General features: G+C 32.0%; 1 protein-coding gene across 6 annotated transcripts in view; it reads right to left on the bottom strand.

Moving 5' to 3' along the window:
• Positions 1–16,130, bottom strand: part of LOC146535427 (uncharacterized) — a 63,622-nt gene that overhangs the window by 25,193 nt on the left and 22,299 nt on the right. Inside the window, exon 2 of one of the 6 annotated variants that reach the window (XM_085192218.1) lies at positions 12,884–12,966. The exons of 2 other annotated variants lie outside the window; for them this stretch is intronic. The gene's annotated coding sequence lies outside the window, so the exon portion shown is untranslated. Of the gene's footprint in view, positions 1–11,862; positions 12,012–12,883; positions 12,967–16,130 lie in introns of those variants that run through there. 3 more of the 6 variants (XM_085192219.1, XM_085192216.1, XM_085192220.1) reach the window with 3 other exon arrangements.

The following is a 16,130-nucleotide window of genomic DNA, read 5'->3' as shown; positions in this document are numbered from 1 at the left end:
TTAAAGCACCTAAAAAAATTGGACAATACATGTTTTTTTTAGGTAATTTCTTAAATTTTAAGCAATTTGCGTCTAATGCTTTTCTTAAAGAGCCCATCTGCAATGCAAATTTATGTGAGCCTCATTACTAAAACTGTCTCTGAGAATGTTGTGAACGGCACGAGCAGATCGTTAAGATATTACACGTTGTGTAACAAGCGATAAACAAGAGATTATGTAACAATATGTATTAAAAGTAATTTGTATAAAACATCTAAAGACATACAAAATATATATGAAGTAAAAAAATATCATCATCATCATCAACAGCCTTCTTTTGTCCACTGCTGGACATATGTAGTGTGTGGTGGCAAGAATTGGGGAAAAAAATATATACATAATTATATATTTCAAGTTTCCTCCAATATTATGTACCTACAGCTCAATTTGGGCGACTTCGAAAAAGACTAAATTACACATGTTGTTATTGAAACTGTTGCAAGTAAATTATTTTTTGACTCTCTTTTATATATCAGCCAGGATGTTGCTGAACGTCATTTTGTTAAAATGTATTTCCTCTAAAAGAAAGATTAGTCACGTTTCAGGATCCCCATCCTCTTAAGAGACGTTAATTGGTTTTTAAGAATCACCCTATAAAATATATAATACATAGTAATACAGAAAGCCCAACAAAATTTAAGGTCAAAAGTGTTTAGGGATTTTACAAGACCACCTGACAAGCTAATATGAATATCATAGAATTCTCAACTTAAATAACTTAGAAGCTCTTTGATAATTCAAGTTTTCATAATTTATAAGCGGACCTCAATTTATGATAGATACACATAGGATCCAGCCATAAAAAACAAGTGTATTTTTTGGTAGGTATTCTTGGTTACTATAACTTAGCCTACTAGAAAAAGGAAGACGGTAAGACGATGGGCGACGGTGTATACAACTATTAATTGAACATTCATATATTTTTTTTTCTTTTCACTTCTCAAAATCCATTATTTTTGTTGTACTTGTGTAAATTTTTATACAAAAATGGTAAATATACAAAAAACATCATATATTAAAGAGAATCTGTCCTGTTTCTCTCTGTAGTTGTTCTATTTACTAATATGCACATTTAAAATACCTACGCACAAAATAGTTCTACTATGCGATGGGCTCTAACTTTAAGTAAATCATAGTGATTTTATCTCCGGCACTCAAGGTTGTTTCGGCTTTTACAAGACAATGGCTGGCTGGCATTGACCAAAGGAAGTGACAGTAGACACCAAAAATGAATCAGACCATGCCCTTGAGACTTGAAGCCACTTTTGACAATAATTGCTCATTTTATTTTCTTAGCTTTAAAGTTTAAATTTTTTATTAGTTTTAGTTGCTATGTACCTATATAATATCTGTATTTATATTTAACTACCGTCAACGTGCGACTGGACCTGCGTATTGAAATGGAAATAAATAAACCATTGAGATTATGACACATGTGTCATGACACGTTCTAATTGTAAGTGTAAGTCATAACAACTATATATACATCCTCTTAATCCTTTCGTGAAGTCGGTTAAAAGAAAAAAAAATATATAAAAGAAGTTGTATCTATCTATGTAAATATATTTAACAATACGCAATGATAATAATACCAACTATAATGTCAAGAATGGCCAGTCCACATAACGGTTTATGGAGAACCGGGCGGAATAAATATTTGTTTTTGAACACAAACTCCGTCGGTAGACGAACTTGCGACCTTGTGTGACCACATTGTACTCTAATATGGCGTTCAGTATGGTCAGAATCATAGGAAACCTGTTATTATGGGAAAATAACTCGAGTACGTATCTAGCATCCATTGTATTGCCTTTGGTTCAACATCGAGGGTTTGTATTTTAAGTTTTTTACCCCAGTCTGGTTAACGTTATATTATATTTATTTTGAATTCTGTTTCAGTTGAAGACAAAAATAAATTCTTTTTCATATAGGTATTATTATTTATTAGCATGTCAGAGTCATTCGATATTTAGATCAACACAAATAATATAAATTAAACGAGATGAAAGAGATTTGAACTCGTAAATACAGCGTACTGCCCGCTCGTTACATTCCAACAATGTCTTGAAGGTTATATTTAGTTTATACAACTCTTGCGAAAAGGAAAGTTGAACTCTGTATCTATACTAATATAATAAAGCGGAAGAGTTTGTTTGTTTGTTTGTTTGAACGCTAAGATCTCAGGATCTACTGGATCAATTTACTTTGTTTTTGTTTTGTATGAAAGCTGCATTCTTCAGAAGTGCTATAGGCTATATAATATTACATTACACATATATACTAATAAATTAAAATACTTTCTAATTTGACATGCAATTTATTCTGCCATGTTAATAACAACCGTCGTCGCTACGCGACCGCGTTCGTTACCGCGTCATTTTGATATTCATCCTTATGAAAATAAATATAATAGTCACTTTTAGCATTACATCTAGATTGAAATTATATTTCTATAGAAATTATATTCTTATATTTCAAGCAGGCGTAGCCACGTCCGGGTCCGCTAGTATTTGAATAAACCATCTTGTCTTCTATACACATATCGGTAATTTGGTGCAACAATGACGTTTTCAAATATTTCAGCATAGATTGTCATAATAATACTATTTAACTATTATTACTATTTTATATTATGTAAGTATACATATAAAATTTTACTGAGAGACACCTTTGAGAAGTGCACTAAGAGAGTAAATTTCTACAGAAAGGAGTGTGTGTCTATTGTAGTCTACGCAAATAAACTAACACACGACAAAACATTTCGTTGTAAATAAAGTAAAAATTTTACATATTAATAGTAACTTTCTAGAAGTACACAACAAAAATAATACATCAGAAAACATATTATATATATAACATATTATATATACAAATATATATTTTGAAATAAAATATCACTGGTTTCACAAAACCGTGAAATATCTCATTAAATGACACTGCTCTAAAGTGTAAATCGTCGTAAACGTGCGTGTACCTATACCTACCTACCTACCTATGTCTTCGTAAAAATAAACGGTCTGCTCAAACTATGTTTGGCTTCGGTTCAAAGCACGCATTCGCGATGTCAATGACACTTGAAATAGTGCAATTAATTCTCGCTACTTCAGTTACATCGGATGAGCGCAGTGGCTGAACGGTGAGCGTTAACTCGACCAGATTTAACTATAGGTATCGCTTGTTATATAGATATGTATATGTGTATTAATAGATAGATAAAAAAAATCTAATCAGCTTCACGCCGTATCCCGCTCACAGTAGATAGGCAGAGGGAACTTAGTGTTAAGACACTCCGCGTCTCACTTTCGGCCGAATTCTGGAGGCATTGTGTGTTAAATGGTGAAACTCAACGCCGCGCTTTGCCTCGACACCAGCGCGAGTAAGTGAAAATATTAAATATTTCATTTACTCGAGCGGGAATCGAACCTGCCGCGTGTTGCGTTTACAATCACACGACTATACCTCTGGGCCACGGCTGGCCTCAATAGATACACCTACGTGGCATTTTATGTTTGAGACTGTTAGCCCTATTAGCTTTTAAAAAAGCAGCATTAAGTCCGCTTCTTAACGAGTACTATATCGAATTCTAAAGAAGAGAACTGAGCGTCTTAAAACTAGGTCCTTTTTACCTACATATAAATCTTTATACAGGATAGTGAAGCTAAAATATATATATCTTACTATATGCATTGTGGTTAATCGCATCTGTGGGTAGTAGGATATGAATTTCAATTCACTCCACTTTTATCTTTCCATCCATTTAAAACTCAGTGCTAATTTTCTTTTTCGTTGTACGACTAGTGGACCCAGACGCGGCTACGCCTTCTTAAACTATAAGAATATTTTCGCGTCGGTCATACTCATCCTATGCCGCCCGAAGGCTAGGTCATTTCGAATCAATTACATCTCCTTAATTATTTATTAGAATGTTATACAGTAAACTATAATTTCAATCTAGATAAAATGCTAAAAGTGACTATTATATTTATTTTCATAAGGATGAATGTCAAAATGTCGCGGTAACGGTTGCGTAGCGACGCGACGGTTGTTATTAAGATGGCAGAATAAATAGCATGTCAAATTAGAAAGTATTTTAATATATTAGTATATATGTGTAATGTAATGTTGTAGCCTATAGCACTTCTGAAGAATGCAGCTTTCATACAAAACAAAAACAAAGTAAATCAGACCAGTAGATCCAGAGATCTTAGCGTTCAAACAAACTCTTCCGCTTTATTATATTAGTACTAGCGGACCCGGACGCGGCTACGCCTGCTTGAAAATAAGAATATAATTTCTATAGAAATATAATTTCAATCTAGATGAAATGCTAAAAGTGACTATTATATTTATTTTCATAAGGATGAATATCAAAATGACGCGGTAACGAACGCGGTCGCGTAGCGACGACGGTTGTTATTAACATGGCAGAATAAATTGCATGTCAAATTAGAAAGTATTTTAATTTATTAGTATATATGTGTAATGTAATATTATATAGCCTATAGCACTTCTGAAGAATGTAGCTTGTATACAAAACAAAAACATAGTAAATCGATCCAGTAGATCCAGAGATCTTAGCGTTCAAACAAACAAACAAACAAACAAACAAACTCTTCCGCTTTATTATATTATTAGTATAGATAGATTCTACATAACCAAGTAGGATATGAAGCTGCACTTCGAGGCCACATGCTTAACTGTTGAACATATAAAAAACCAGGAAACTGGGCTACGAAAGTAATTAAAATAATCCTAATTAATTAGTATTTCCACATTCATCCATATAATATATAAGGTACCTATATCGAGATATGCCGCAATATTAATCTCATCACGTATGACGGATGATAAATTAATTGGAGCATGATATGTTCTTTTTTACTTGCAAAAACACATTTCGATTATAGCTTTTTTTTTAATAACTACGTAGGTATATGTCAAATATAAATAAAGAAAATTCAATACATTTTCTTTAATTGTAAGCTGTCTGTCATTGCCATAGATTACGACTTGCAAAGCTTTTAAACTAAATTTAATATGTTTTTTAAATATAATTATTTATGTTTTCAATTTGTTCCAAATATTTTAAATATATATTTAATATAAATACATAACTGAAATACTTTCTGCAAATTAAAACAGTCTGATTCTTAATAATCATTTTCTTAAAAGGTAAGATTTTCATAGAATAAGTACTTAAATAAAAAGAAATATTCAAGTAAACAATCTTTATTAAGCTTGGTACTTAAAAGTAAAAGCAATTTGTAATTCTTTCAGCCACACTGGTTTTCTTAGAAGCAAGAAGTAAATTTGAAACAGAAATAACGATGCCAGTGGGTCATACGTAATGTGAAATCTGGTGATTTACGTTCTGCGCTACACATTACGCGCCTTACATTAGAAAAAACACATTTTTACTGTGCGTAGTTTGAATGTAATGCGTAACATAAATAAATTTAAATAGTTCTAAGTACTTTATAAAAAGAGTTAAATAAATAAATAATAAATATCTGAAGTTAAAAAAACTTTGAAGTAATCGTGTTTGATTTGCCAAATTAATAATCTTCCAATTAAAAATTACACTTACCAATTAGAATGTAATTAATGTTTAAGTCGTGGTATGAGGCTTTTACCTGTTTAATTTAAAAGTTGAAATCCTATATCTTATAAAACAAAGTCGCTTTTCGTGTCTGTCTGTTGTTTCTAACTCTTCTTCTTCTAAACCACCCAACGGATTTTGATGCGGTCTTCACCATTAAGTCGGGTGTTTTTCGTAGAAGGTTTATATATAGTTTATTATTTGTACATTCTTATGTAAATTAACATAAATACGATAAATGTGTATAAAGTCCTACCCGTTGAGACACTTTCGCGCATGCGCTGCTCTAATGGTAAGTACTACATGAAAAAAATGTACTGGAGTATTGTTCCTCTTAATAAGATCTACAAAAAAGTCCGCGAGAGCATATTCGTATCTTTTAAGAATAACGTGTAGTGATCATATTTCTGTCTAAAAATAATAATTTCAATATATTTTTTATTGTGAGGGATATTTTTCTATAATGGTATTAATCCTTATCCTTTAAAATACTTTATTAATTTTCTACGTCACACGAAGATAAAATTAGCTTTTTACAATATTTCGAAATTGCGAATAGTTTTACAGAAAAACGCATTTAATTGTTGACACATCCCGCCGTTGACACATCAGCTGTATGTTACTCAAGTTTCACTTATCCCTTACTCTCAGCATATAAATAAGTACATTAGTTTAATGTAGACCAAAACTGTCTTTTACTGTTTTTCATTTTAATAAGTATTTTAGAAGTTGTTACAATATCAAAAAAATCCTTGCTGCGAAACGGCTTGCCACTCGCCATGCGTCAGCCGCGCCCGCCTGCCTTACACGCATCGGTGGTTCAGTGGTAGAATGCTCGCCTGCCACGCGGGCGGCCCGGGTTCGATTTTCCCGGCCCATGCATTCTATTTAATTTTCCTCACAGGCAGCCACGTCGTGCTTGCTTTTCATCAGGGACAGAATACCCCCTTCAGCATCAACCACAAGCTCGAAAAAAAAACCCGCCTGCCTCTATAGCAACGAAGATTTAGATGCCTTTGCACGTATTGGATAATTGGAGTTGAATGTATTATTTCAGCGCGATATATTTGGTTTCACATTTTTTGTAGTAGTTATTAGTAGGTAGGTTTTTGTTTATAATTTCTTCCGTTTAAAAATAGTCATTTAACTATCTAAAAATAGTCATTTAAATATATTTTAATAAGTACTTGAAAAGATTAGTAGCACAGATTTAAAATTACGGTACCTACTAAAAATTCCTTGCTGTGTAAAACAATTGGAAAATCCTTATTGAAACTACAAAAATGCGGGTTGCATTAGGGTTTAATTAATTTTCACATTATCTTAAGTGCTTTGCAAACATACATTACATGAATAATCCAGTAGTTAAAGCGGGCGAAGCCGCAAGAGGGTCGCTAGTAATAAATAAAGCTTTAAGGCTATTCTATAATCATAATTTTTTGATATTTTCTCAGGCCTCTCACTCAAAACTTTGATTGCGATGTTTGAAGGTTCGTCCTCTACTCGCGGGAGGACAAATTGCGGCGTTGAGTTACATCATTCAATACGCAATGTTTTAAATCAGGACAGACAGACAGCGGAGAATGAAATATCTTGTTCTTTCTGCTATACGGAATAAATAATAAAAATGAAAAAAAAAACAGAACATTTATCAATTACTTGTCTTGAAAATATATGTCTCATGTTCTACCTCCTAATTACGTAGGAAGTTTCAGACTGACACTAGTAAATAGGAATGTAAGTATGTATGTAGGTATTACATAAACAAATGTGTCTTCTGGATTGATTGTCATACAAGAAATTATGAACGACTCTCTTTCCTTCCTTATGTGTCGTTACTTATATAAATAATATTTAGTAAAATGTAAGATGTACGTATTGTTACTATAATAGATCTTTGTTAAAAAACTGTAATTGTTAAAAAAAGGCATAAGCTGATAATTAAATTAATGACTGTGGGTCATTTTATTTTATGAACTCACTGATATATGTACGAGGTATAAAGTATTTTTTTTATAATTTTACTTTATAAAGGCGACATTTCAAAAATGTTAAACTGCGTTGCAGATATCAATATGTCAGTAATAAATATAAATTGTCATGTAACAATATGAGGATGCAAATCGAGCTTATCCTTCCGTTGGGGTCTTATTGGAGGAAGCTTCAATAGAACAATAAGTAATGAAACGGTTTCGTTGTTTTTTCCTAATTGTTTAGCTTCAGGTTGTATCTCGGTCATCGCACACTTCACAGGGTAGGGAACCTGGGCACCTAGTGTGATGAGGCCTGTTTCCGCCGAAGTCTGGAGGCATTGCGTGTAGAGTGTATATATATATAGATACATATATAAAATACATGCCCTTCGTTATTTGTCTACTATATATGTCATATATAATAGTGTGGGCATAAGTCATCATACAAAAACTTGTAGATTCTATATATTTATGATAATCAATATTGTATATGACGCAACACATTATAAATATGAAAAGTAATTATAGATAATATAATATATCAATCAATATTTATATATAATAATATGCTTCTATAGTTGTATAGAGACTAACTTAAATCGAAGTCGGAATCAGACCCATAGGCCATAACTATTATATTAACAGACAAAGTAATGGAGCATTACCAAGATGGCCTTACGAGAAAGATCTTTAAAATATTTATATATATATATATAATCACAAGCTTTGTGTGACTGTATGTATATCCTACTTGCAATATCACATATTAAACAACACGCACGCGTCTAAAGTATTCGTATTGGTATTTGTCGAGAACTACGTTTAATGCCATTTGCAAATCGTAATAACAGAGCGGCAGTGGTCAGATTCCGCGATCCTGACATTTCGATAGTATATGTTGTCTGTTTATATTCATTCATATACATTTATATGTTAATGCCTATTAATATTATAAAAATATGTACGGAATTAACTATGTTTGTCTGTCTGTTTCGCGTTCACGCCTAACCCATTGAACGGATTTTAATAAAAAATTGTAGATATAGATATTGTTTTGACCTTGAACAAGGACATTATCACCTTTTCCGCGTTAGAACAGGGGTTGGAAATTTGTAAGGAATCGCTTTCAAAACATGTACTACAGCAAACATACATAAGAACACGAAAGTGATTCAGATTAGTAAATAAGTAATCGTGTAGTTCAAGCGGGCAATGCCGCCACCGTGTGTTTCTATACATGCGCATGTAGATAAAAAGGACATGTTTTATAGTTTTACAATTATTGTAATTAATAATTATTCTCATAATAATTTAATGATTGTAAAACTATTAAAAAGTTTTTATTGTTTTTTACCAATTAATAATTACAGAGCATTGTGTAGAAAAGAAAAATAATCGTTTATAAGGTAACCTTACGTTATATAAAATTATTGTATTAACACACCTCTACAGCGACTAAGAATGAGTCAAACGATGACGAATTGTTGCATTTTACGTTGTAGTTCCTTATGTGGAAACCAGAGGAACTAATAAAATTAAAGGAAAATGATCACGAAGAGACCGTCGTGGCGCAGGGTCACAAGAGTGCGACTGTAAATGCGATAGTTGAGGGATCGATTCCCACTCAGAGGAGTAAAATATTTAATATTTTCATTTCTTCTGATCTATCCACTACTGCGTACGAGTAAGTGTAGTATATGTACTTACGGTATAAAGATACATATTTTCTTTTATATGTTACATTTTTAATTTTATATACGTTATATATAACAGGGCTATAGTAAAACAGCATATTTAAATAGGCACGCATCAAGGGATAATTATAAAAAAATAATTTATAATATAATTTATGGACCGATTTACTTTTTCTATAAGTAACAAGAAATCTATAGAAAAAAATGCTCTCTTTTTGATGGGGTATATTCACCGGCTATTTAAGTCCGTAGCGCTAAAAGAAAAACACGAAGGTCACGCAGAAATAGACTTCAAGGTTAAATTAAAATATTAATAAAACATTTCCATGGCACATGCATGGTTATTTTATATGCAATCTTCGATGATGCGTGTGGTGATACCGTTTGAGGTTTCCGTATACTTGATACGACTTGCTCTAATAAAAATTTTAGTCCCAATAATATCTGGCTTGACATTGACAATCTTGTCAGTTAGATTTTATATTTAAAAAAAGTTAATAAAAAATAATTATTATACTTAATTATTCGTTATCATCATCGTCATCATCATCATCAGCCTGTCCTCGTCCACTGCTGGACATAGGATATACTGTACCTATTCTCCTAAAAATTATCAGCGTATTTAATTTGTAATATGTATACTTTGTAGGTTCCTTTAAGACTATGTTTTTGGTAATATTAAACAAAAAAAAAGTATTATCACAATGACGTCTTATCATATGAGAAAAATAATGAATATAAGGAAATTAAATTCGTTCGAATTCTCGCAAGTAATCATACATAGTGACTAACTCTCATCCCTCCGACTGGAATCGAATCTACAAATAGCCAATGATTGCCCTATTGCGGCACGACGACCTCCATATATGGTAATATTTAATTTACCAAATGAGCTATGTTTGTAATACTTTATTTAAAATACAAAAAAAAAGAAACAACTTTGTCACCAGTCATTACGCCTAGAATATTCTATATCATTACTTGCGATAATATCTAATAGTACAGCGACAGGCTTATCATGAGATTTGCGTTCGATGTGAATTGATGGTGATATTTATTGCTTATCTCCATTTTGTGACGACAGCTAAGCTTGAAGATACATTCAAGACATTGTTAGCAGTTGCCTAATCTGCTTAAAAAATGCGCTACAGAGTTGGGATAACACCAAATGTATATACAGAATTCGGCAGAAAGTGGGGAGCGGCGTGTTTAACACTAGGTTCCCTCTTCCTACCCTGCTGTATGCGGGATAAAGCGTGAAGCTGATTGATACGATAAAATCGAAGCAGCCACCTATAGCTAACTTCGTAGTAAATATAAATAATGGTGTAGATAATTTATACCTAGATGTACTAGATGCCTATGTACATCTATTTCAGTAGAGGCGATAACAAATAAATTGAATTTAATAATACGTATTGATTACTTATCGCGCTTTACCCGGCGCTCGCATTTTTCAGTCGGCAAATGCAATCTGGTGGAAAATAATATCAATCTTAGAAATATACAAATGGAAATATTGTAGAGTATTTTGCATAATTTTTGCATATGTAGATGAGTTAAACGAAAATATTTTAATTGTTTTGTAGGGAAGAGGTTTTGTACTATCGCTTGGTAGGCACATCGAAAAAAGTACCTCGATTCGTTCATTCTCGAATCATATTAATTTTATTAAAACAGAAATAATATTTTTAATATCTACTAATTATACCTCATAAATAATTTGAATATATTAAACATAATACACCTATATCTTTAAAAATAAGTCGATAAACAATTCTTTCATCAAAGATCAAGGTTATTTTTTTTTATTTATTGTAAAAAAAGTAAATACGCAGGTAATGTATTGTTACTGCAGCCAAGGTCTTTAAAGTTCTTTAATTTTTTTATCGATATTAAAGTAGTACTGGAGAACGAGAAACCTACCTGACTTGAAAGGGTTGAGTTAAAATAATTTATTATCTTGATATGAAAAAAAAAACATTGAATGGAAGTTTGATTTGAATTTAATGTCTTTGATATCGTTTGGCTTCAAAATAAAAAATAAATGCATTTAAGATTATACTAATTTCATGTTAATATCTAGATTTGAGTCAGTTTTCTAATTAAAATTGCGTTTTACGAGAAAGTTAGAAACTTATCAGAAATCGTTTTAAGCACGTATTTTGCAAATAACTGCATACAAAATTATACACGAGCGAAGTTTTCAAAACATTTCGCTAATCAAAATCTCTTTTACAAAATAATATGGCGAGATATTTCTTTATTCACCACTCGATTTCATAATATGAAGATGAAGAAGATATTATTATTACAAAAAAAAAACCTCCTCAAAACATCCGCCTACGCACTGCTAGAAATGGTGCGACCGGTATTAAAACATGACCGGTAAATTGAGGCTTCATCTTTTACTTTTTTCGGGGTTATATTTCAACGAACAATATGGCACATTATTTTCTTTCTTTCTTTTCCATAAAAAAATGCCATAGTATTTTAAACATACCATCGCTCTACCTATACGAGTTCACGTATAATATAAACATAAAATGATAAATACCTTATAAAGCGTAGACGTTAATCACTTGAGCCGATACAAACACACAAATTAAAGTCAAACACGTAACAATCACGCACAAATATTGTTAAATCACGAATATTTATATTATTTTCTACGTGAAAAAAGACAACAACAACACGTCCTCCTCAACAGCGCGCCAAACGGCAACTAGTTTTACCATGTCGCTTTACTCAGCGCTTGCCGGTCTTCATCAATGAAACGTGATACCGACAGTGATTTGAATTACGTTTTCGTTGCTCTTTTGCGACGGAATCCCTTTTATTTTTCAATAAAAACAGCAACGGTAAATGGCAAAACTTTAAAGGACTATCGATAGAGGAATAATTAAAATCTTTTTGTATCAGCGCCGGTCACCCAAAGTAATAACGAGGCGTGGTGACGTTTTCTTAATGAGAATTTTATGAAAAATTTAATACTCTTTATAGATTTATTTCGCATTTTTCAATTGTAATAATAAAAATATATAACAGTAAGCGGCCAAAGACCTAACAAGAATTGAACTGATTGTGACGAACCGTTAGAACAGCTGAAAAACACATTGGTCAGTTGTTCAATGTTTTAAAGAACACCACTACGTGTACCTGGTTAACAATCGTTTTATTTTTTTTTAATAGTAGTATGTCATTTTGTTTTCCATATTTAGTCTATGATTAGTAGACTGACTTTTGCGCAGGGGCACTAGCATGCGACTGTAAAAGAAACGGTTGTGGGTTCGATTCCTTCGATTCGGGCATTGCCCCGATATAGATATTCAATATTTACATTTTCTCTGTTTGTGTTTTCTGTGTGTGTGTTCTGCCACAAAACGCGCAATGCCTCGACAATTCGACGAAAAATGGACAAAAACCGAAGAGTTTTAATGAGAACGGAGTGTCTTAACTCTATATCCCCAGTTTTACTCTGCCTACCCTCCTATGTGCGAAATACAGCGTGAAGCTAAAAAGGTAATAAAAGCTAATAGACAGGTGGCGTGAAATATAATACAGATATACAAACAAACCTCAGAGGAAAAATTGAGACAACTATAGCAGGTAGAGTGAACTGCTCACGTCTGACTTTTGTCCGTAGTTGTTTTGATATCTTCTGGAAAGATAAAACAAATCCACGTTTTGGCAACATAAACACTAAAGCGCAACATTGAGTTTCATCTTTCAACATCCATCCATGTCTCTACGAAAACTACGGCGAAAAGTGGAGAATGGAGAGTATTGACACTAGATTATCTCTATCCTGATATATGTATATCATCACTAATGTTTATAATTAGACACGTCAGAATTACGCTGTGATTACCTCAACGTTTTTTATCAAGGAAACAATACACTGTATGCAATTTTTCAAGGTGCAAAAACGCAGATTAATTGAAGATCTTTGAATTATAATGCGGATATATTATACTGGGACGCGTAGAACACTTTTTGGCGTACTATGCGGCGTCCCTGACCTAGCCTTGTTGGCGTTGAAGTATATACTTACTTAATGACAACACAAATGAGAAACTATGAAACGCAAATAGGATATTTAGGAAAAAGAAAAGAATAATTTAAGCTTAAATAATGGCATATATTTAAGAAAAATAAAAAGAACAAATAAAATATTCTTTTTAGGTAGTGCCAGACACTATTTTACTTTTAATAGAGGTTGACAATTTTGTGTATTTAAATGGCAGCTGATGTTGTGAAACCTATTAATAAAAGAAGTCTTTTGAACGTCATCTTCACATACAAATTACGTATTTTACTGATTACGTATTCATCTATTGAATATAATATTTTATTAATTGGCACAAATGTAAAGAGACAATTTTTTTTATAATTATCAATAATCTATTAATTAATAGTGTAAAGTGGAACAGTTTGCTTAGTTGGACGCGCTGAACTCAGGAATTTCTGGTTAAAATTGAGTCCATTTATCGAGGACCTCGGGCAATAAAAAATATATACAACTCTTATTTATTTCAACTTCTTGAAGCAAAGTCACAATAAAATTGTAGTCGATATATAAATAAGCAAACGTGCTGCAATAGAACAAATTAATAATTGTGTTAAATTTAGCAAATAGGAAATGATGAAAGTGGTCCATTTAATGTGTTACATAAAACTGCAAGCGTACGAGTGTGCTGGTCCAATCAATTACCATGACACGTGAGTCGTAACGGCGTATTGGTTGCGCTCGTCGCTTGTGGAGTTCTAGGTTATTCTATGTTTGGATAACAAGAACTATTTACTTTTTCCTAAGCTGAGCTATAGGAAATTTTTTGATTTAATCTTTTTTATATAATTTTCTTATATTGTAATATAATGACTCTCATTATATTACATATACAATTAAATACAATTTTTGAAATTTTAAAGAAAATATTGAAATATTAATTTAATCATTGTTTAAAAAATAATGTTCCAGAAAAAAAATGACAACGATACCTAATGATGTTTTTTTCTAGACACCTAAAAATGTTTTTAATATAGATATAAAAAAACATATGCAATAAAAGCAATAAGTTCTTATGAAAAATTTGCGACCTTTTCTATAGTCAATTTATATACCACATAGACAGTATTTCAACATTTACCAATATCCTTTTTTCACGGTTATACTCGTACTAAGTTAAGTAATCTACAAAATAATTTACAGTTTAATAGCAAATAACATGTAAAATTAGGCCAGTCGTGGCGTAGGGGCACAAGTGTGTAACTAAAACGCGACTACGATGCGTGTAAACGCGACAGGTTGTGTGTTCGATTTCCACTCTAATATTTTCATTTCGTCGATTTAGTGTAGAAAGTACCGCCACTCAACACCCAATGTCTCCAAAATCACACTAGACTTCCTCTGGCTATGAAGCTGAAAGAAAAACAAATAAAGTCTTGGTCAATTGGTCAAGCGATATATATGCAATTGCACACGAAATGCTCTATTAGACTCCAATTGACCGAACAATAAACTTTCTCTGATGAATAGGAAATTAATTCACCAAAGTGAAAGACCCTGTGCGTAACATAAACATCCAGAGCAACAATTCAACTTCCTTCGTCGTTCATAATGTTGTTATTTACATATATGAATAACCATTTACCTAATTTTCGCCTACTGTAGGTGAAACTCATTAATATGTATCACATAGTACTCGTTTTTGTTAACATACAAGGGTAAAAGGTAAAGATAATATGTAAAATAAAGATTATGGGAAGGAAATTAGCGTAATTAGCATATCCTTTAAGCTCTTTACTGTGCCTGTGGCCTATGAGTCTATGATTGAACTGGAGCTGTCTGTAGAATTTTTATTCAAAGTAAAACAAAAAAAGAAAATATTTTTCTTATCGGCATATGCATAAACATTGCTTAATTTGTATAAACAGAGTTGCTGTACATAATTTAACATTTTAATTAAGATCACTTTGTCATTATATTGAAATACTTGTCGTTGAGAAATTTTGGCGCCTGGAAAATATTGAACCAACAGTAATAATTAATTAAACAAATAAATTATACATTATACATATTAAATTTTGTAACAATTAATAGAAAAAATAATGAAATTTCATATAGTTAACACAAATAAAATAACAAACATATTAAAATATAAATAAATCTCGCCATGTTAAAATTTCAGTTGTAACAAACAGTTTTTGTTAATAACACCGTCGTGGACAACTTTCTTCATACCTTCTTCTTATGAATAATGTGTACAACTATTAATTTACGTATTAAATACTATTCAACATATATTCTTTTACGTATAACGACCATTCTAAAATCCTAAACATAAAGAATATACCGAACATACATCGCGAAAAACCCCAAACGAGAAGCACTGTCGTAACTGCTTTTCGGGAAACATAACTGTAGCAAAAAGTTCATTTTACTTACGAAAAAAATGATACCCAAGGGTACCTAACTTTATTTTCAAATTTATAAGTCCATGAACACGTTCCTAAGGGATGGACCCTTCTTAGTGAGTTCTAACAAAACCAAGTTGCGAAGAAAGTAAATACATACTTTATATAATCTCAAGGAATAATAAACGTTCACGTCACGTTAATGCATTCTTGATTGTATTCCCCAATCTGCTTCGGAATAGAAAGCGTGCTGTGAGAACTATTGTGCGGTGGCGTTACGTCAAATTTAGTTAGGGTTTCGCCATACAAAGCCAGCCCAGTGTTTCAATGGACATTGCTGGCATAATTTGACCAACACGTGGGAGGTATCGTTGGCAATGCATTTGTCAATATGGTTGCTCATGCATA

Source organism: Heliconius melpomene, chromosome 10 (genome assembly GCF_056956725.1).
Source record: "Heliconius melpomene rosina isolate 202511_hmr_F chromosome 10, ASM5695672v1, whole genome shotgun sequence".
In the NCBI taxonomy this organism is placed as follows: Eukaryota; Metazoa; Arthropoda; class Insecta; order Lepidoptera; family Nymphalidae; genus Heliconius; species Heliconius melpomene.
The sequence above is the reverse complement of the archived record's forward strand: the minus strand, read 5'-3'. Positions and strand labels throughout refer to the sequence as shown.